This window comes from Ursus arctos, unplaced genomic scaffold (genome assembly GCF_023065955.2).
Source record: "Ursus arctos isolate Adak ecotype North America unplaced genomic scaffold, UrsArc2.0 scaffold_19, whole genome shotgun sequence".
NCBI classification, from domain to species: domain Eukaryota; kingdom Metazoa; phylum Chordata; class Mammalia; order Carnivora; family Ursidae; genus Ursus; species Ursus arctos.
The window spans coordinates 11,924,244-11,947,341 of NW_026622863.1; the positions used below are offsets into that span (position 1 = coordinate 11,924,244).

The 23,098-nt window shown below is 49.5% G+C and overlaps 1 long non-coding RNA gene across 1 annotated transcript; it reads left to right on the forward strand.

Moving 5' to 3' along the window:
* The first annotated feature begins 2,396 nt into the window (after positions 1-2,396).
* On the forward strand, positions 2,397-16,613 carry LOC130544097 (uncharacterized). Its single transcript, XR_008960080.1, has 3 exons — positions 2,397-5,130; positions 11,035-11,117; positions 14,992-16,613. It is a non-coding gene; the product is annotated as an uncharacterized LOC130544097 (long non-coding RNA).
* Positions 16,614-23,098: the final 6,485 nt, after the last annotated feature.

The window sequence follows — 23,098 nt, forward strand, 5'->3', positions numbered from 1 at the left end:
ATCCCTCTAGTTCTCACCTGTCATGGGACCCAGGCCTGGACCATCAGAGCCGTGTGTCTCTCTACCTCCGGCCCTTGGTTCCATCCAATTAGAAGCAAAGCAGCTCAACTCACCAGAGGCACGTAAACAACTATGGTTCCCGGGGAGCAGGTCTGACTGTGTTTTACTCTGGTCCCCGGCTTTGTTCCTGTCTGGGGACGTTTATAAGTCGAAAGTTTTGGAAGTTGGTAAGTTTCTGTAACTCTTTAAAAAATATTTAGAAACCGGGAGAAGGATGTCATTGTTTTTATGACACAAAGAGTTGCTCAAGATCTTGGCTGGGGGGGGGCGGCGAGGAAGCCAGATTTAATGGGGACCCCCATGGGCATGCATGAGTCCAGTCTAACCACCGTTTTCATCTATGACATGTCCCACCGACAGTGGGTAGGAGGGGACTGTCTCCCCCTAGTCATTCAGAGTCCAGGTTCTTTCCATCTGGTGGTCCTCTCATCCCCTGCACCTGCTGAATCCTCCCCCCCCCCCATTATTTGCATTCTGACAGCAAGCAGAGGCAAGAGAAAACATGGAGCACAGTGCTGAGGTTTGATGCAACTGGCCCAACAGCAATGCACATCAATTCTGCCCATTTCCCATTGGCCAGAACTCAGTCACATGGCCACCCTCCCTGCAAGGGAAGCTGGGAAATGTAGTCTACCTGGGTGCCCAGGAGGCAAGGGGAAAAAGGTAGGTAGACAGCAGCCGGCTAGCCTCTGCCTTGCCCCAGAGACACAATTCCAAGTTGGGGGTTCAGCTGACATGTTTTATTTTTGTGAATGTGGATATCACAGGTGTGCTTTCTTTTTTTTTTGGAGGGGGAGACTGAGAATTCGAAAGAAAACGACAAAAACTCAAAGCCAACCATTTCTCAGACTTTCTGGCTCCAAGAGAGCTAAAATATTTAGATGGCAGAGGTTTCTTTGTTCACAGTGAATGTCGCATTTGTCCTAAGTGACGTATTTGTCATTGGGTGGTGGGGTTGAAGGGTGCCCATGCTGCTCTTGTCGAAACTGGGTTTTCCTTTTACTATCTGTCCCGTTGTTTATTCCCACTGTCTTGAAACCTATCTCCCCAAAAAGCTGGAGTTTCAGATCCGTCATCCAGTCAGTCATCTTAAGGCTCCACGCTAGTTCGATGGGTGACATTATGTGTGTTCATGAGAAAATCATTTCAAGGGCTACAAATGAGTCCTTTAGTAATACCCAGGAGTCATAGTGTCTGTGACATAATGAACCTTCCTAAATTACAACCTACACTAATTAGATCTCTTACTGCTACATTCCAGGCCCTGAAACAATTTGCTTAAAGTGATAGTTACCTCTAATGAAAAGATACATAACGGAAAATGTCAGCAACCTTTTAAATCCTCCGTGACTTATCACGAGGACTGTCTCGTGCAAAGTGCTCATGGTGGCACAACATCTTTTGTCACCCTTTCCCCCTAAATTAGGAGGGTATTTTATGATCGTTTGGAAACAGAATTCCCTCGGGTAGTAAGAAGATGAGGTAAGGGCTCGCTGTCTCCTTCAGCCCTTTTTAGCCTGCCCCATCCCAGGATTCACTGTGGCGGAGACACTCCCAGCATCTTGCCTGGAAAGATCCATGGTTATCAGCTACTTGTCAAGTGGGCTTTCCTTGAATGCCGGGGTTCCTGGCCACCTGGCAGGGGTCAGGGTCCGTGGGTCTCCCTGGGTCTTTCCCAAGGGGGGCTATTTCACAGCCATCTCTCTGATGAGGTTGGGAGGGTTGTGCCAGTCACGGAGGCTGTTGGAAAATGGGGTTGGTGAGGGCTGGCAGTGTTCGCTACCAGGTCAGGCCTGCCACAGGCAAAGGTCAGGATCATTCGAGGAGGCCTCCAAAAGGCACCATCTGCAAATATGTGGGCAGGATGCAGAGAAACGCAAGGCATGTCAGCGGAGCTGGGGTACCTCTCGGCCCAAAGGGACAAGGGGAGGAAGCAGTTATCAGAATCCAGATGAGAGAATCGTATAGGAAGGGCCTTCTTGAGTCACCTGCTGAGACCCGCAGCACGTCTCAGGTGCCCCACAGGGAGGGAGCTAGAGAATAAATGCCCCAACTCATTTTCCTCCTTTCCTTTTCTCTCTGCCTCCCTTTCTCTAGTCCCTAACTGGGCTCCCTGCTGCCCCCAGTCTCCTGTAAGCTGGGGGTTAGAGGGAGAGATGAGCGGGGAGGGCGTGGGGCCTCTTTGATCCAGACTATTTGGATCAGGCTTCTGGGCCACAGAGTAGGGAGAGGAGGGTGGGGAGCAGCTTTGAGGGAATGGGGCACACAGGTGCCATCTTCCCTGCCAGCCATGGCTCCATGCCCGCCTTTGTCCTCGAGGGCCCTGAGCTGTGTGGGTAGGAACCAGTACGGTGGTCAACCTGGGGTCTCACCCTTGGCTTTGCTCCTTCTGGGGATTGATGGCTGCCCGTCAGGAACATCTGAGGACACTACAGTGATGCTCCTTTGCCAGAAAACAGCCAGAAGGTGAGGCTTCCTTGAGTTTAAGGGCCCACCTTACAGCCTGAAGAGGTGTCCCCGTGAGAATGAAGGAGTCCCATCAGAAAAATCAGTGACCAACCACACCCGCTTAGAAAATGGGGTCTCTCCGCCACACTCCTCATTCTTGAAAAAAATCTGGAACCGAAGGGGACTCAGTTGTTGCTTGACTCTTCTGGCTTCCAGAAAGCTTGTTTAGAAGTCCCCAGGGAGGTGCCCGGCATGCTGGAAGTACTGAGAAGTTGTCGCGGAATCTGAGCAGCAGGGCCTAACAGCCGGTCCTCGGAGTTTGGGGTTCTTATTAAAACCTTCCTTGATACAAGCATCCCTTGCAAAAGAACAGAATCCATTTTATAACTAAAAACGTGTGTTTGCCTTCGGGCCTGAGTGTCAATAATAATTCTGATAATAGCATTAGCCCCTTTTAATGCATTATTATAATTTATTTCTGTTTTCCCATTGGATCCTCAGAGCAGCTCCACGGACCAGTTAGAGATGAGGAGACAAGCCCGGAGAGCTGCAGGCACTGGGTCAAGGCAGCACGTCTTCCTGCCACTGAAGCTGGTGCGCTTCCTCCTCCTCCTTCCCTGCTTTGCAGGGCCTGCTGCGGGACAGAAACATCCAGAAGTCTAGGAGAGTATTTTTTTTTAAAGATTTTATTTATTTATTCGACAGAGAGAGAGACAGCCAGCGAGAGAGGAAACACAAGCAGGGGGAGTGGGAGAGGAAGAAGCAGGCTCATAGCGGAAGAGCCTGATGTGGGGCTCGATCCCAGAACGCCGGGATCACACCCTGAGCCAAAGGCAGACGCTTAACGACTGAGCCACCCAGATGCCCCCTAGGATAGTATTTTTGCTCTCAAGGAGCTAAAGGTCTAGTTGAAGAGATAGGCAAGGAGGAGTTGTACGTGCTGTAGGATTCGGATGCCTCTGTGTGTGTGTGTGTGTGTGTGTGTGTGTGTGTGTGTGTGAGAGAGAGAGAGTGTGTTTGTGAATGTATGAGAGAGTGTGTGTATGAGAGTATATGAGTGTGTGTGTGTGTGTATGAGAGTGTGTATGAGAGTACGTGTGTGAGTGTGTTTTTGAGTGTGTGTCTGTATGAAAGTATGTATGAGAGTGTGTATGTATGAGAGTGTGTGTGAATGTGTCTGTATGAGAATATGTGCATGTGTGTATGAGTGTGTGTGTGTGTGTGTGTGTGTGTGTGTGTGTAGGGGTCAGGCTGCCCCCAGTGCTCCAGCTGTCCCCTCTTTTGCTCCCACTGGGGACTCCAGTCAAGGTTCAAGTTCCCAGGGGAGAGTCCTATTGGGTGAGCTGGGGCCATATGCACAGCCGCTGGCAGGGGAGGGAGGGGCCTCCCAATAGACCCACCAGCACTGCGCTGTGGGGGAGGAGTAATGGGCACAAAGGAGAACACATTGTATTATTAAAAGAAGATGGAAGGTATTCTGGGAGGTTGAAAAATCAAGATCCACTAGACAAGACATTGTCCTACCCCCACAAAGTGACTAGAATGGGTGATACCATCGCCATGATGGATGAAGGGAAGCCGCAGCCTGGAGAGGGAGGCAAGTTGCCCAGGTAACAGAGCATCTGACTCACTCTTGTGCCACCATGGGCCCCAGCCTCACTGGCCTTCAGGTCACGCAGCCTGTGCGTGCCTGGTTAGGCCACCCGAGGCCTGTCCAGCAAGGGAGGACCTGGGTTGAGGCCAGGACAGGATGGAGGCAGAGTGAGCCATGGGTCAGGGCAGGGAGAAGGAGCCTTTTTCTAGTATCTTCTCACCAGGGATGGGAAGGCACCAACTCTCACCTGGAGAGCACCGGCCTCGGCCCAGCCATGCCACCTGCCGTGGCTCTTTCTTGCTGGAGAAAGGGCCTGGAGCACGTAGGTGGTGGGACAGCAGTAGCAACTTCTTATTCTTTCTCCTAGCTCCCAGGGTGGGTCAGAGGCCAGGAGACTTTTGTTCTAATCCCCGTTCTGCCGCTTTCCAGCTGTAACCTTGCGTAAGTCGCACGGCTCCTTGGATCTCATTTGTGCAACTGCAAAGTTGCATTAAAACACCAGTAAGTAAAATACCATTAATGTTAATGAAAAACAGTATACTAAGTGTTCGTGGCAGGTGACAGCCACTTGTCCACCCAACACTTGAGCCCCCCGGGAGGCAACAGCCCATCCAGGGACTATATTTTCAGCCCTCCTGGTGTATGGAGTTGGGGGGAGGGTATCTATGTTCCAATAAAACTTTATTTGCAAAAAACAGGTGGTGGGCTGAATTTGGCCCATGGGCCAGAGTCAGTCTCTAGTATAAAGGCCCGTATAGTCTTTTTCTAAATTTACCAGCTAGGAGCTTTTACTAATCACCTGCTAAGTACCGTTCACTAATCTGCATCTGCTGTGTGCAGGAATGCGGCAAGGTTCTGGATTTTTCTCTTAAATTCTTCCAGCCAACATCCACTGAACCCCTCTTGCGTACCAGATGCTAAGTGACTCCGGAATTTGGCTGTGAGCAGGAGAGGCCCCGGCTCTGCCTGCGAAATTAGACTCCAGTGGATGTGGCTGATACGGGGAAACCCAGGTGCTAAAGAAGCAGGTAGGGAGGACATCTAATGGGGGGGGAGGGGAGCTTCTCAGAGGGAGTGACACACAGCACAAGGCGACTGCTGCCTTCACCCGTCTTCCAAGATACGTCCTGTGCCCCGGGCACACCGCCTCCTGCCCTTCGAGACCAGAAGCAGAAGACTGAAACCCTAGGAGATGGTCTAGCCACAGGATGGAAGGATCCTGAATCCTCGGGTCATCACAGGGAGAAAAACTGCCTATAGACTAGAAACACCTGCCTTGAATTGTCATAGGAGTGCGAAATAAATCTCGGGGTATCACGATGCTGAAATTGTAGGGCTTCCTTATGACCACATGTAGCGCTCTCCTCATTAAGAGAATGCCTGGTGCACACCATCTCATTTAAGCTTCTCAGAAATCCTGTGGAATACCCCAGTTTTCTAGATGAGGAAAGCTGAGTCTCAGAGAGGTTAAGTGGCTTGTCTGAGGTCACACAGCGAGTACATGGAAATAGCCCGAAGTCTACCCCAGAGAAGTCTGTCTCCAATGCTCATGCTTCTGAGCACTGTCTATGGTTCTGATTCCGACAGATACATAACCCAGCCCTCCTGTCCTGTCCCCGCAGCTGAGCCCGGAAGAAGCAGGGGACCGTCCCGTCCTGGGATCTGTATTAATGGGATGAGACAGGATTTCCCCAGGGCAGGGACCTAAGGTCAGAGGCCAGACAGAAAAGGGCAGTCCCCCTGCCTTGGGGAGAGGCAGGTTTTCCAGGAGTTTGGAGACTGCTGCCTGCAGCCCTGGGCCGAGCGGCGTGCCCCAGACCCTGAGTTCCTCCTAGAGCGTGGGAGAGAGGGGCAGGCAAGTGGGAGCACCCCCGAGATCCCTTCTCAGTTCCTGCTCCCTTGAAAATGTTTTCCTTCACAGGCCAGTGAGGTACCCCTCTCTTTGTAGCCAACATGTCCAAGGCTGACAGGCTAAAACTGCTCGCTTGCTTTTAAGTGTCAGGAGACGTAAATAGTTTTAGTCTTCAGTGCTTTCTGATTGAATCTCCTTTTGAAGTAATGATAGCTATAATTTAAAGCAACAGTTACCATATTTTCCTTGCTGGCTGGCCGTCTTTGAAGCACTAAGTATAAATCTGCTTAAAATCTTAAAATAGCTATAGCCCTGTCTCAGTATTCTACCAGGAGCCAGGGAGATTCGGCCTCTAATTGCCATCATCTGTAACTAATAGCAGCGGCACAGCGGGCTCGTGACAAGGTGGCTGGTAGAATGGCTCTGACCTGCACAGGAAGGTGGAGGCAGAGACATGGTCTCCCTCGGGGACCCTTGACTTTGGTTGGAGCTCGGAAGAAACCCGCCCTGAAATTAGGACCAAATGGGCTCTAGGCTGTGAGGGGATTTTTCAGGACTGTCTTTTCCAGGCCTCTCCAGGAGCCTGGGACGGAAACGAGCAGGGCTTCCTTTGCCAAAGAGAACTCAGAATGTTCCAGGGTGGGCAAGGACGTGGTCCCAGCTGACGGAATTCCCAGGGGCCACATCCATTCCCTGGGGGAAGGCGTGCCATCCTTATTCTTCATGAGAAGTAGGACGGCTGCAGAGAGATTTCCAGGGTGGCTCGTCACCAACGGGGCATAATACACCACCCTTTCTGCCACACTTGGGCCAACACATTTAGAATATCACTTCACTCTTAAATTGGCCACTGCAATTTTCCTTTGTTCACAAATATGAATTGATTCGACAAATACTGACCACATCCCTGCTGCATGAAGGGCAGTGAGCAAAACAGTTGGCAACCCCAGCGTTCACAGGGTTTACGGGAAGCACTGTTGAGATAAGGAAGAGGAGGGGGTAAGGGCTAGGGAGCAAAATTGAGGAAGGGAAGAAGGGGGTACTGATGTTGCACTTTTGAATAGGCTTGTCACCAAGAAGGTGGCATTAAGTGACATTTCTATCTTTGTGAAAACTTTTCAATGAATGGTGTAATAATAGGCATTTAGGCATTCAGGTTTTTTTTTTAAGATTTTATTGATTTATTTGAGAGAGGGAGAGAGAGAGTGCAGAGGGAGAGGGAGAAGCAGACTCCTCGTTGAGCAGGGAGCCCAGCTCGGGGCTCGATCCCAGGATCCTGGGATCATGACCTGAGTGAAGGTAGATGCTTAACCAATGGAGCCACCCAGGCGCCCCATATCTAACGGACTCTAAAGAATCCTGGTGGGAAATGTTCTAGAAAGTTGACAACTGCCAGGACTCTGGGTGATTTTAACTTTTGCTTTACTGTGCAGGCATATTGCGAATGCCTTATGATAAACATGCATACGTTTTGGGACAAAGTGGCAATTGAGTTTGGCCGTTCCCCCCCCTAAATTAACCGTAGAATTCTCATATGGCCCTGCAATTCCACTCCTGGGTATCTACCCAAAAGAACTGGAGCTAAATATTCAAACGAAAACTTGTCCAGAAACACTCATAGCAGCATTCACAATAGCTACAAGGTAGGAACACCTCGAATGTCCCCCAGCAGATGGATGAATTAGCAACTTGTGGTATATCCATGCCGCGGAACATTATTGGCCACAAAAAGGAACGAAGTGCCGACACACACTAGGATAAAGATGGACCTTGAAAACAGTGTGCTCAGTGAAGGAAGACCGATGCAAAAAGCCATATCGTGTAGGATTCCTTTTATAGAGACGTCCAGAGCAGTCAAATCCATACAGACAGAAAGTGGACCTAGGGTCAGGGGAGAGGGCTTCATGACTATAGGGTTTTTTTGGGCGGTGGGGGGAATATTCTGGAACCTAATTGTGGCAATGACTGTATAACACTGTGAATGTTCCAGAATCACTGAATTGTGCTCTTTAGACTGGGTAAAATGGGAAGTTTTATGTTATATGTATTTTTCTATAATAAAGAAGAAACGGTTGTCGGGAGTTACTGGAAAAACTCGGTTGGCTATATATGCCTATGAGAGGCCTGAGGTTTTTGTGACCTCAGGTGACCGAGGCATTCAGGGCCGCGGGACCTGGCAAAGGCGCCACTAAAAACCTCATTTCTTCTAGTAATTTACCGAGCACCTTCTAGAGGCCAGGCAGTGAGGCCAGGGGAGCGGGCAAGGCAGGCCTCCGGCAAGAGGCCTCCGCCAAGAGGGCCGTGAGGTAGTTGAGGGGGCAGAAGTGAGGCCTGGGGGTGAAGCTATTTGTGTGAGGCTGAGCTGCGACTCTAGCTACTTCCACCCTAGCCCTGACACGCTTCTCGGGGCTGAGTCTATAGAGCTCAGAGGAGAGGCCAGACAGACGCTCTGGGAGGCCCCCCCCAATGCACGATGGGGGTTAGCGGCGAAACGAGCTGGGTGGCTCTGGAGCCCATTAAGGGATTAACAGTTTTCCACAGATGATCCACAGAAAGGGCAGTCTGGACACAAATAACTGAGAAAGAGCCTGCTTTCCTAAAACCTGGGCATTCCAGGCTCCCTCAGCAGTTCTCAGGCTCTTGAGGATGGCCGAAGTGAGGGTGTTTTTCCGTGGAGGGTAAGGGAAAAGAGGGGCCATTTTCTAGCACCGTGTGCAGGGGGCATGCCCTGTCTTCACACCTGTCTCCTCGCCCTGACCTCCCTCAGAACCCAGAAACCAGCCCCAGGTGCACCCCTGGGACTCAGCCCGTGCCCCATGACTCATGAGAACTTTCTGGGTCATGCTTTAGAGCTGAGTGGTTTTGTGCCAAAATATAATAGACACGCAAGCAGCCCAAGGGGCCTCATCTACTCTGTCATGGTTTCTCCAGTGAGAAAAGGCAAAGGCCTGCTCCAGTCCGAGGCCCACAGATGTGGACAGCTGCCTGCACAGCCGTGGCTTGGTGGCCACTCCAGCCCCAGGAGAAGTTGCCTTGCCCCCAAGCACAACAGGGTGAAGCCCGCCCAGCCCGCCCAGGCGGACCCCTGTGTCGACATGTGTTTCATATTGTGCCCCCCCCACGCCCTTCTGTGCCCTTGACCGCATCTAGCCAAACCTGACCACACTGTCCTGGACCAGCTCCTGTCCTTTCCCACCTCCAGGCCCCTGTACTTCCTGTTCCCTCCCCTGGGCACCCCCTGCCCCCCTGCCAATCCCCAAAGCACCACCTGTTGTAATCCTAGCCGTCCTTCGCGTCTCATCTCAAATACCACCTCTTCCATGAGTCCTTCCTCCCTGGGTGAGTCCTGGCCTTGGGGCTCTTCTCAGGGGCCTGTGGCAGAGCCGTCTGCCAGGTGTGGGCCTCATTGGTGTGACTCCCTGACCTTAGAAGAGCCCAATAGAGCCCCGTGGTTTAGAGCACGACTTAAGAGTAGTACGCACAGCTGGGGTTCAGTCTGGCCTCAAGCTGGGCAGACCCCTTTACCTCTCTGCACCTCCATGGTCCCATTTGTGACATGGAGATCGTCATCATCGTCATGCAGTTGACCCTTGAACACGGCTTTGAACTGTGCGGGTCCACTTACATGTGGATTTTTCCTGATACAGACAGTACAAGACTGTACATGTATTTTCTCTTATGATTTTCTTTTTTTTAAAATTAAAGATTTTTTATTTGTTTTTGTGAGAAAGAGAGAGGGAAAGAGAGAGAGAGCACAGGAGCAGGGGGAAGAGGCAGAGGGAGAAGCAGACTCCCCAAGGAGCAGGGAGCCTGACGCAGGACTCGATCCCAAGACCCTGGGATCATGACCTGAACCGAAGGCAGACGCTTAACCGACTGAGCCACCCAGATGCCCTCCTTATGACTTTCTTGATGACATTTTCTGTTCTCTAGCTTCCTTTATAAGAAGACAGTAGAGAATACATGTCACAGGTGAAATTCCTGTTACCGACTGCCAGAGGTAAGGCTTCAGTCAACAGCAGGCTATTAGTAGTGACGTTCCTGGGGAGTCAGACTCATACTTGAATTTTCAACTGTGCGGGGGGGGGGGGGTGGTAGCGCCCCTAACCTTCTGTGTTGTTCAAGGGTCCACTATACTGTCCTACGACACTGACTCCCTCTGAGGATTACATAAGATGTATGCAAAGCAGGGCCAGGAACGGGAGTGGGAACAAGGAACTTTCTAGGGTGCAAAATTTCTGGAGGCACTCATGGCATCATGAAGGTGCCTGGGAGAGACCGCAGGGTGCATGGAACAAACATTCGGAAGCACGTGCATGGAGTACTTCAGGATTCATGCACCTGCGTTGTGTGTGCGAGTCCGGGGTCTATGTACGCGTGTATATAGTATATAAGCACATATACATGTGTATATATGTCCATTTATAGGTGCATAAAGGTACCTAGAAACACACAGTATCAGTGGTTTCAGAATCGGAATGGAGCTATTTAGCCATTGTGCTCTTCAGCATTGTTTGAAGTTTTTACACATTTTTACTCCCCTTGCAATTAAAAATAACACATTCAGGACACCTGGGTGCCTCAGTGTAAGCATCTGCCTTCAGCTCGGGTCATGATCCCAGGGTCCTAGGATGGAGCCCCAAGTCAGGCTCCCTGCTCAGCTGAGAGTCTGTTCCTCTCTCCCCTCTGCCAGCCCCCCAGTTGCGCGCTCTCTCTCGCACTCACTCTCTCTCTCTCAAATAAATAAATAAAATCTTCAAAAAAGGTAACACATTAAAAAATCCAGTGAAGCAACTGACTCAGGACGGACTTCGTGCTCCATCGTTTACTTGCTGTGTGACCTTGGCAAGGTGTCTGTGCCTCTCTGAGTCAGCCTCACCGTAAAGAGGGAACGATCATGGTTTAATTACCTCACAGGGTATTATGCGGTTTAAACAAAAGCACACCCTGTCTTTCCAGGCTATAAGTTTTTCTCATCGGGGTCCAGAGGTTGGAGGTGCTCAGCAAATTACTTGTTGAAATGCAATCTTATTTCCTTTTGGTGTGTGTTCAAAAATGTCCATAATAAAAAGTTTTCCAGCTCTCTCCAGGTCTTCTGAAGCAGGGTGGAGAACGATGGTGGGGTACAGAGGGACGAGGCCCAGCGAAGGCAGACACATCATGGTAAGCCATTTGGGGGCTGAGGGCCTCAAACTGTTGACCATCTCTCGGGGTGAGAGAGGACTCTACCAAAAAATGCAGATGGGGGGGTTGTGGCTAGGAGCGGAGGAAATGTGATGAGCAAAGATTTCATGGTGAGACTGATGGGTGGCAATGAGTAATGGCTCCATACTCCACCATGGCGGCGGGCTTGGCCTGGACGAGATAGGAGCTACGAACGGGACTAGGGGAGGCCAAGATAGCCCTGGTCGCGGGGTCTGTGAAGGGAGGTGGCGCCACGCAAGGGGGAGGCACCAAGCTTTTGCAGCCACAGCACCCAGACCGCAAATCCTCTTGCTTCCATGTACTGCATGGGAGGCTTTAGGCAAGTTGCTTACCCTCTCTGTGCTTCAAGGTCCCCATCTTCAAAATGGGAAGAGCATCAGAGCAAAGCAAGTGCTTCGCAAATGTCATGCACAGCGATGGTGACAGTGATGATACTGTTTGAGCTGGCGAAGGACAGAAGCTCATCTGTGCTTTGAGAAATCCCTCTGGTCACAGTGCGCAGGATGAATTATGGTGGAATCAGGGCAGGGAGGTGCTTAAGGGACAAGAGGCCTGCTTGGTCATAAGGGAAAGAAGCGCGGTGGGAAGAGACGACAAACAGAGAGAAAATAGAGTGAACTTGGTAACTGACTAGGTGCAAGGGCCAAGGCGATGGGGGTGGGGGAGGAGGAAGGGGTAGTTAGGAGTCCCGGGAGGGAAGACACAGTTCTGGGCCCTGGGAGAAGATTGCTGTTGGTATAGATAAGTGTTCTGGAATGCAGTTGGGTTGGGCATGTTGAGTTTGAGGGACCCTGGGAATTCAGGTTGGAATCTTGAAGAGATTTGGGTGTGGCCCTGGTTAAAGGTAAGTGATACAAGCATTCCTGTCACCTTTGAAATGGGTTCCTGATTTGGACATCCTGAAGTCTTAGAACTGGTTGTTAAGATGTACTGTCACAAGGACACCACAGCTGCTTTTTCCTCAAGATAATACAAGGAATTGTGTTTGCCTCTTACAAGTAAGAGTAATATTTCCCCAAATATAGTCCACCTTTGGGTGTTCTATGAAAAGAATAGTTTGTGGTCACATAAATTTAGGAGGCATTCAGTTAAACAAACAAAAAAGTTAATGTTTCTTTATGCAGGACTTATCAGTGCCTCTAATGTGCTGATAGGTTTTGTGTACTCCGGAGAAAAACATGGAATATAATATTTCTCAAACTTATCTTTCTGCAGAGCTATTTATTTATGTGGCCAGGTACTCAGCCCGGAAAGCTAAGGTATCTGGACTGGGACGGTGGGCGGCAGAGGCCTCCAGGTTATCATCTTAGAGCAGAGTTTCACAAACTTTACTGTGCATGTGTTAATGTGGAGTTTGCGTGTCTAAGAAGCTCCCAGGTGATGCGAACAACGCTGGCCCGCAGACCACATGTTGAGAAGGAAGGTCTTAGAGGACCACCTTCTTCCATTGGCCAACGGCCGTGGAGAACACTGTGAGCATTCAGACCAGCTTATCACCGCCATTACTAGTGGTCTCCCCCACCCACCCTGTCCCACCACCGGATCTCATCCCTATAGACAGAACCCTAGCTTCTCACAGGTTACACCTGCCTTCCTGTCCGGAGCATGGAAGGGGTCAGGGAAGAGCGGCAGTCCAAAAGGGCAATCAATAGGAAGGAAAAGGGCTGTGTGACTCACTGTCCACATCTGAATGAGCGGTCCCTGAAACGACACGCGGACTGTCCCCAGACCCCGTGGAGGAGCAGCATATGGGCAGGTGCCGCTGGGACCCCAGGTTGGTGTCAGAGCGGGGTAGCTGGGGATGATCTGCGAGGTCTGCCTAGAGGGGTGTACGTGTGTGTGCACGCGCGGTGGGGTGCGGGTGTGTGAAATACTGCTTTCAAAATGGCCAAATCATCTTAATTAGATTGAACAGTCCTCCGATCCCTTATTTAGAATGGAATGTGGAGCCCAAGCCTGTTTCCCTTGAACGTGGGGACGGAGGGAACGAAAATAAACTTTGGTTTGACTGCGGCCGAGGAGCCAAGGGAGGAGTCTGGGTTTCAAGTGGTGGTTGCCATTGCCCGGGAGAACGAAGGCTCCCGGGGATGCCCACGCCTCCGCCAGGACACCTGTCCTGCACCCTGGCATCTAAGACCCGCTTCTGAGCCTCTGAAAGGCCCTTCGCCGAAAGGCCTAACTTTTTCAGAGTCTAGGTCTGGGCTGATGGGGCCCCAGGTTTGAATCCCAGCTCTGCCATTTCCCAGGTCTGGGACCTACAGGTGCTCAATACATGGTGGATTTTTTTTTTTTGGGGGGGGGGCTTATTCAAGGGTCTGATGAGTAAGAATGAATGTGCTTTTTTTCAAACGTGTTTGTTTTAGGGGCATGAGAGCTTTCTGATACTTAACCGTTGAGAGCAGAGCTTTTGTTGGCTTCTTAAAATGCCCTGAGGGGGTAGGGAGGGACGTTTCCAGAGGCTGAGACATGTCGAGGGCTGCATGCCCAGTGGACACTGGGACAATACTAAATTACGGGTTGACATCCCTGGAGTCCTGAGTATGAGGAAAGTGATTTCTTAATGAACAGTGCCTTGGGGACAAAATTCCTCTAGAACCAGCATGTCGAAGCAGGAAACGGGAAACCTAAAATGTCCCACGTCTTGAGGTGGACTGGCCTCTGTTGGCCCCTGAGGCCATCTTGCTCTGGCCTCACATGGCAGGGGGTGACAAGGCTCCACCGTGGGAAAAGTGGAGAGTCCTTTCACTGTGTCCCAGGGAGACAAGGGACTCTGGCCTCCCCCGGGAAGGCGCTTGCCCTCCTGCCCTCTCTAATGCTCCATCCAGGGGACGAAGGCCTGGTGAGCAGATATCGACACCTGGGGGAGGACTGACGGACAGCCTGCTTGTGACATGGTAGGCTAATAGCTCCTGAGAACAACGACCTGCTTGCTGGGTCTTTAATCCAACACTGAATTCTTCCCACATGCTCCAAACTAGAGAGCAGTTTGTGGGTGAGCCCAAGTGAGGGCCCAGAGCAGGGACATGGCCTATGGTTGTCATGCATCAAGGTGGGGTCCGAACTCAGCTCCGTGGAACCCCAGAACCCTGGTGCCTTTCACCGTGCCACCGTGGGAGTCCCTCTTTACTTGTCTCTGCGTCTGAGTCTGGCAGCTCAGTGTCCTCGGCTCCTCCTAACCAAAGGAGGGCTCCTCCCTCCCCTGCCCTGCTCCCAAACTCACCCAGAAACCCTGCCTCTTCCGGCCCCTCCGACATTACTCAGTTTACACCTCATGCTGCTTCCTGTGACATTTCCCAATCCCCCTGGGATAAACCGGGTGACTTTTTAAATGTCTCTTGATACAGTTGGTTCTCTGGGTAACACTGAGTACATTGTTCCTCTCCCCTCTGGTGAAAGCCAGTGGCATCTGGCTTCTGGACTTATGTCCTAGGCTTGCTGAAGGATCATTGTATTTCCTCTTCTCGTGAAAACATCTGACCCTCCTAGTGGCTTAGATAACAGGTGGTCCCCAGTGGCTGCTTTCTCCAGGGTGCTTCTAGTCCCCAAGGGGGAAGGGCCTTGTACTGGCTCAGTGCTATGAAAGGGCTCCTAAGTCTCAAAGTACTCTAGGGAGAGAGGTGACTTTTTCTGTTTGCTCTTGTTAACAAAAGACCTGTAGGTCGTAGAGTAGAAAGGAAGGGCTGGAAAGTGAAATGTGGTAACATGGGCTAGGGATTGCTTGTTGCCTGGCCAATACCCGTTCTCTCCTGCTTCCTCACCCAAAGAACCCTAATTGCTGAAGGCAATACTGTGGCCAGCTATAAGACTATTTTCCTCAACTTCTCTTCTATAGGTGACTGAATGCTGGCCAGTGAGATGTAAGTAGAAGTTGTTGAGAGATTCTTCTGGAATGTCTTCATTAAAGAACGATCCCGGACGAGCCCCCCCCTCCTTTTTTTTTTTTTTTTTTTGCCCTTACTTCCTTCTTCCTGGGACACAGATGTGATGGCAGGAGCATTGGATCCACTTTAGGTCATGAGGTGACTGTGGGGATGGAAACAACACGCCCCGAATGGAAGGACACAATGGCGGGTGAAGCCTGGGTTCCTGATGGTCACGGAGCCACTGTGCCAACCCTGGGCTGCTTACCTCTAGATTTCTGTCGTGCATATAGGAATAGCCCAGTATATATTTCTGTCATTTGGGGTTTTCTATTACACGCAGTTGGATCTAATCCTTATTGATATGTAACACTTAAAAGTAGATGGCATTCCAATAATGTGAACATATGTATGCACAAGGTTATTCGTTGCTGCATTATTTGTAATTGCAAAATATCGGAACCAATCTAAATACCATGAGATTGGCTGAATAATTGTGGCGATGTCCACCCAATGGGGTTCTAGGCAGCTGTAAAAAGGAACGAGGAAGAGATCTAGGACTTACCTGGGGGTGATTTCCAGGACCTGTTGTTCAAGCAGGATGCTACCTTTTGGGGAGGAAAGGAGGGGGGAAAGAAAATATTTGTACAAAGCCCAAAAAACAACTGCTAGAAGGATGAGACAGAAAGGAACGAGATTGGTTAATTCCAGGAAGTGGGTGGGAATGGAGTTGAAAAAAGAAAGGATGGGAGGAAGTAAAGTCTCTCTAATACATATTTTTGGTTTAGTTCTGACTTTGGGAACCATGACAATAATTTCATGCATTTAAAAAAAAAGGAGTAAAATCATCAAGGTTGGTGGAAAATCTTAAAATGAGATACAAGTGGAAACAAATGAACTGAACAATCTCTCAAATGAAAACAATCAAACCACACTGAAAGGGAGGGTCGGGGAGAGCAGAGCCCAGTGATTTTGGAACTAGGCGGGTTTGGATGAAAGACAAGAGCTCAGTGTGAGTCTTCAGCTCTTGAGAGCTGGCTCCTTTTTTGCAGTTGTGTAGGTTCGTTCTGAAAATACTCTGTATTCTGAGATTGAGGAAATACATTTTGCATACATAGTGGGAGCCAGGTTTCTTGCTGACAGAGAAGGGAGTTGCATGTTTGGAGAGTGGAAGGATCTGATGAGCTCTGCCCTGCCGGGCTGGAATTGGGTGTATCAATTTATATATATACACAATGTAAATTACATATATGCTAGAACATATTTACATATCCATGTGTATATGGTAGCTATATGCTTGTATATATGTACTGTATATACAAATATTTTTATGTGTAGATATTTATATTTACATAGATATTACTTGCATAAATATAAATGTAGATATACTCATATAGCTATATAAGTGTAAGATAAATACTTAAATATCGCGTGTCTATATCTATCCATCTGTTGATGAGAAAGAGAGAAATATGGTAAAATGTTTACATTTGGGGCATCTGGGTGAAGGGTTTGTGGGAATTCTTGGTACAGTCCTTGCAATTTTTCTGTAAATTTAGAAGTCTGTCAAAATAAAGACATTAAAAGAAAGAAAGTGAAGTGGACGGCTTGTTAGAGTTGATTGTGAGGCTTGAACCCAGTCCGTCCAGCCCCAGTTGGTGTTCTTTCTTGGCCTGCAGCCTCCTTACCATTTAGTGTGAATCTATGGAGGAACTCGGGTTAAGGTCAATGCTGGGCAAATGGGTTTCCTAAACCCTTTTTCATTCACCTACAAGACGGGTCTCTGACGTGGGTGCAGGGAGAGGGAAAAGAGAAGGAGGGGGTGCCTTCTGTGAGGGGACGGCACCTATCTGGGTCCTGGTGGAGGCAAGGGCAGAGTGCTGGCCCAGCCTCTGAGGGCATCTATGTTCTCCCATCTTCCTCCCTTCACCCCCTGCTGCTCCTGTCTTCCCTAGACACATGCAGGAAGACGTCTTCAGAGCACTGTATCCCCCGTCCCATTTATTCTCTCCCTGTATCTCGGGTGGGGCTATTTCTCTTGTACCCTCCTTGCACTCCAAAATGTGGCTTCACAAGGTCTTCAAGAGTAGTTCAATACCGAAGGCTGAATTCAACAGTAATTTGCAATGGCCGGGGAAAGAAGAGAACGAGCTTCTTCCCTCCTCTGCCCTCCCTCCCCTAATTATTAGTAAGTATGCATCAGCGCACCCGCCTTTGAAGCACAAATGATTAGGACTTTGGCGACGGTGTTAGACACAGAGAACCGGGTTCAGAACTTCACCCTGCCCCCTTTAGACCTCGGTTCTCCGCCTGCCGAGGGGGCACGATGATAGCTTTGACCTTAGTGAGTGGCTTTGAGGATAGAACGAGATAAGCATGTAGATGCTTATCAGAATGTTCCACAAATGTTAGATACTAGTTGTCATCGCAGCAGAGTGTGTGGTTGTGATTTCGGGCTGCAGTGCAATGGATGAGCCGTGGAGAAGATCACATTGCTTTCCCCAACCTGGACCCGTCTTGCCGGGAATGGCAGTGAACTTGTGTGTGCATTTCATAGCTTCAGGGGCCCTCCTGCTAAAGACGTGGGTTTCATCCACCTGGCATCCGGCCTTCCCCAATTCTCCCACATGGCGTACAACTGGGGGCTCCCTGCCCTGGCCCCAGTGTGTGTCACTGAAGCCTCTATCTATCTTCCCTGCACGCAGAGCTGCCATGCTGCACTGTAATGTTCTGGAAAGCATCTTTGCCCACCACCTCTCTTTGGTGGTGTGGGGGGATAGTCGCCTGCTCTGGAGGGTGGTGGGGAGCACCAGGCTTTTAGAAGCCCCATACAGGTCTCCCAGCAAATACCGTCCTATGGAATCCTGTTACTGTTCTGAGGCTATGGGGACAACTCAGGAGGCTTGCCATATAAGAAAGTTCCAGAACATAGTTATTTGAGGTGACAAAAGCTTTTTATTCTTTTCGGGAGGTAAAATTGTATGTAGTTTCAGCGGGACCTCTTATGCCAAAACTTTGCAAGAAAAATTCACTCTCTGTTACCAGCCTTAGAGGAAAATATTCACAGCTATTGTGTCGAACCAATTTTCGCCTTCTTCTTGTGTTTGCTTAATGTGTGCGCGCGCGTGTGTGTGTGTGCGCGTGTACATGCGTGTCTGAACATTTTGGGAAGTGTCTTTAAGTGGTATGTTTATGCGGCACATCCAATGACTTTCTCTAGCTACAATGCACATGAATTGTAATTCATCTATTTAAAATGCAAAGAGTTGGGGCGCCTGGGGGGCTCAGACGATTAAATGTCTGCCTTAGGCTCAGGTCATGATCCCAGGGTCCTGGGCTGGAGCCCCAGTCGGGCTCCCTGCTCAGCCGGGAGCCTGCTTCTCCCTCTCCCTCTGCTGCTCCCCCTGCTTGTGCTCTCTCCCTCTCTCTCTCTCTGTCAAAGAAATAAATAAATACTCTTAAAAAAATAAAATGAAATTTACAGTGTTCAGTGTATGCAGGGCTGTGCAGTCATCACCACAATCAATTTTAGAACACTTTCATTGCTCCAAAAAGGAGCCCTGTCCCCATTAGCAGTCGCTCTGTATTTCTTCCCGGCTGGAAACACCCCTAGGAAACCAATTTCTGTTTCTACCACTTTGCGTATTCTGAGTATTTCACGTAAATGGGATCATACAGTATGTCATCTTTTATGCCGACCTTCGATCACTCGGCACATTTTCAAGGCTCATCCACACCCGGGACATATCAGTACTTCAAGCCTTTTCGTGGCTCAACAGCATTCCACTGTCTGGAGAGACCTGTGTTGTGTATTCACTCATCAGGGGATGGATGTTTGGGTTGTTTCCACTTTTTGGGTGTGTGCTATCTAGGAATAGAACTCTGGGCTGTATAAAAACGATGGTTAACTTTTTGAATAACTGTCCATCTATTTTTCAAAGGGGCTGCACCATTCCCACCAACAGCATATGAAGGGTACTGTTTCTCTACATCCTGTTACCCCAACACTTGTGATTCTTGGACTCTTTGATGACAGCTGTCATCATGGGTGTGAAGCGGTAGCTCATTGTGGATTTGCTTTTCAGCTCTGATGCTCAGTCATGTTGAGCGTCTTTTCATGTGCTTATTGGCCATTTGTATGTCATCTTTGGAGAAATGTCTATGCGGATCCTTTGCCCATTTTAAAATGGGTTATTTTTCTTTCATTATTGTGTTGTAATAGTTTTTTAAAAATATATTCTAGGTACAATTCCCTTATCAGACATGTAATTTGCAAATATTACCCCCCATTCTGTTGGCTCTCTATTTACTTTCTTGATGGTGACCGTCTAGTCACCCAGCCTTACCTTTTGCTGGAGTCAACATTTTTAATTTTTTTCTTCCGTTACTCGTGTTTTTGGAGTCATATCTAAGAAGGTTTTACCATACCCCAAGTCATGAGTTATGTTTATATTTTCTTCTAAGAATTGTATAGTTTTAGGTCTTATAATGAAGTCTCTGGTGCATTTTGAGTTAAGTTTTGTATATGGACTAAGAAAGGGATCCAACTTTATTCTTTTGTAAGTTGATATCCAGTTGTTGCTGTTTTGAAAATATAGCAATTTTCCACGGCAGTTGGTAAAGAGTACTGCCCTGAGATCCCCAAGTGTCCCCTCTTTTTCACTCTGGCTCTTCCCGGGGACCATCCTGACATTCCCATGACTCACAAACTGACCTGTCCACGCCTGGCACGGAGCAAGAGGCCTCAGGACCCGGCCAGCTCTGATGCCAAGGAGGTCCCAGCTGTTAAATATTTCGAATGTCACACCTACATGCTGGTGGGTCCTATGACACGTTCTCGGGGCTGGAGATACTAGTATCAGTTCAGAGAGGTCCTATAACCTGCCCTTAATACTCCTGTAGGTTCCTCAAGGGGTGATGCTGGAGCAAAGAGAAATACCAGTGGGGACCAGAACAAGCAGCTGCTTGAAAGTCCATGAGCCAAAGATCTCAGAGGCAGCAAGATGAGCATATCCCACTGTGGTTTCTCCACAGGCGAGCTGGTAGCCCATCTTTGGCTCCCATCACCAATGCCCCATCTGAGGACCAGGGAGATTCCCTGGGGGGTTCCTCTGGGAGGGACTGTCTGATTCTCCCTTTGCAGAGTGAGTTTGACCACCCATGGTTTTGCAGGATGGAGGGGGCCTCTTTCTTGGAAAGGTTGAAGAATCGAGACAGCTTCTTTAGAAGCTCCTAGATGACAGATGAGTCTACCCCAGCAGCAGGTCTCTCCTACTCCCTGGTCACAGCTTGCCACTGATGGAGAGGGACGCTGCCCACCCATCGGATTGGCTCTGCCTCTGCCCGCCTTCCTGTCCCATCCTGCCACCGCACTTCTGCTCAGCCCCTCTCTCCTGCCGTGTCTTTGTCCCACATTTCTGGATAATTATATTTTTTGGCAACAGCCCTTCTGCGTGCTGTGGAGCAAACGGTCGAGCCTATGGCCTTTTCCCAAGTACTATTTCCAGCCGGGCCATGCCATCCTGTTTTTCTGCTGTATTCCAGGACACAAAAGGTCAGGAGCCTTGCCGGGAGGACAGACCCTGGTGTGGAGACCTCCTGGCCTGACTGTTATGTGGACAATAAAGGAACATCTTAGGAAAATCAGTGAGAGCATGTGACAGGGACCCCCCCTCCCAGCCCCAACCTTACTGGCTGACCTGAAAAACAGTCCCGACAGCGCCTTAATATTTGGGTGCTCGGGAGGGGCTGATATTTATTTGGGGGTGCTCAGGTCTGGGAGGGAGAGGAAACCGAACAACTACAAATGGAAAGGACTGTTGCCTTCAAACCATATTCTCTGGCTGACTTTGCATAGAAAAGCCTGACGACAAGTCCCCGTCATGGGGCAAAGCTGAACAAAGGGTAATACTTTTATAATGATGACACTTAAGTGCTCGCTTCCGGCAGCACATACCCTCCAATATAATGATCACACTATATAATTGTATTTAAACTTATATCTGCTAATTACGAAAATATTTTTACAAAACGATATTTATAATTGGGTATTTAATCATTCTTATTTTATAAAATACTTGCAAAAGATTTGCCTCACGATCCGAAAGGAAACTGGGAAAAGCCTAATTTTATCCCCGAATTCCGAAGTGGCAAGGCATTCAGTGACTATTTACTGAATGCTCAGTAATACAAGGCCCTGGGATGCACCGAGCACCAAGAGAATCCCGGGGCCAAAGACGCATCCTTCAGCTCAGCTTCAAGTGTAAGAGGGAAGAGAGGTAGAGAGACAATGAGAAGAAGAGGGGATGCCAAGCTTTGAAGTTCTACTGACTTGAAGCAAAACACGGGTCCCCAGGAGCTCCCCCAGTCCAACCCCTCATTCTTCTGTCCTTTGTTACCTACCCAAGACATCTGGGATCCAACTCTTGTCGATCCCAGGTCCCCAGGTTTCTTGGGTAGCATCAGCAGACCTCCACGGTACCCAGAAGCGTCCCAGGAGTTATCCAGGCCATAGGACCCATGGGTGTCTTTTCAAGAAAAACTGCTTTTATAATAAGCCAAACAGGGGAATATCACGGGGTAAGAGACAAGCTCCTAAATTAGACCAAAAAATGAGGCTCAAGACTTGAGAAAAGCCTGTTGAACTGGGTTTCTGTCTCTGGCACCCAGGCACTCAGATGCTCAGGATCTCAGGAACATCTTTTCTTAGAAAGGAAAGCAGGCGCGAAATTCAGTCGCACAGATGTGTCAGTGACCGTAGTAGCCAGGCTCCAAGATGGCCCCAATGATCCCTGCATCTTGGTATTCATGCCTTTTAGAAGCTCCCTCCCATACTGAAGAGGGCTGGCTAGTGTATCTTCAGTTAGACATCGCAGAAATGATACAGTGTGACTTCTGAAGCTAGGTCCAAAAGGACTGTGCCTTCTGTCTCTCTCCCTCTGGGGTCACCTGCTATGGGGGCAGATGGCTGTCATATTGTGGACACTCACGCAGTTCTGTGGACAGATTCGTGTGGCAAGGAACTGAGCACTGCTGCCCGCAGCTGTGTGAGTAAACTGTCTTGGAACTGGATGCTCAGACCCAGCCAAGCTTCCAGATGACTCCAGCCAGCCCTGACATCTTGACTATCTGACTTGAAACCTCAAGCCAGAGCTACCCAGTTAAGCCGCTCTTGAAATCCTGATGCGCGGGACATGTGAGAGAATGACTGCTTGTTGTCTCGTACGCCTCTCTTTGGGGACGATTTGTTACGTAACAGTAGACAACGAATCCAGAACCGTCACGTTGACCCGCCCCTCTCTCCATGAGATGTATCCCAGTTTAGTGGGCATCAGCTAAGAGGCACGCTGTTAGAAGTCAGCTACTGTTAATAAAGTCCCACATTTCCTAATCACATATATCCCCATTCCGTGAACTATCTGGAAGGGCTTGGGGGCAGAAGCTGTGGCCACGAAGAGCCCAGTATTACAGCCACCCTTGAACGTGCTTAAAGGCAGAGGAAGGGGCATATTTCTTCAGTCCTGGTAAATTCAGCCTCACGTAGATGCCTGGCGCCTTCTCCCCTGACCTCTCGAATTCCTTCCTTTCCTCCCCTTTGCTCCACCTGCCCTCCGCTTCCTCCATCCTGCTTATCCCACGGAGGTCCGTCTCGGAGACTGTTCCGGTCTCCCTTCTAGAAGGGCCACAGGGTTTATGGAAAAGCATAAGGACCAGTGCTTCTCACACTTTAATATGCACACACATCCCCCGGAGGCTCCTAGGAAGATGCAGGTTCTGATTCAGTGGGGCTGGGAGGGGCCGGAGCATCTGCATTTCTAACAAGCTCCCAGCTTGCTGCTGCTGTAGGGAGCACATGCTGAGTAGAGAGATCTAGAAGGAGGACTAGCCTTTCTTTCACTAACACGGATGGCCGCTTACAGCAAGACACCGGTGTGTAACTGTACTGAGAGCCCCTTTCCACCAGGGCTGAAGGTAAGAAGGAATTGAACGAGTGGGAGATCCTCATCCTGTCCCGTACTTACTTTAAAAATTTAATTTAAAGGCAACAGGTTCAAGGTGGTGCCTGTGACACAGCCAGTT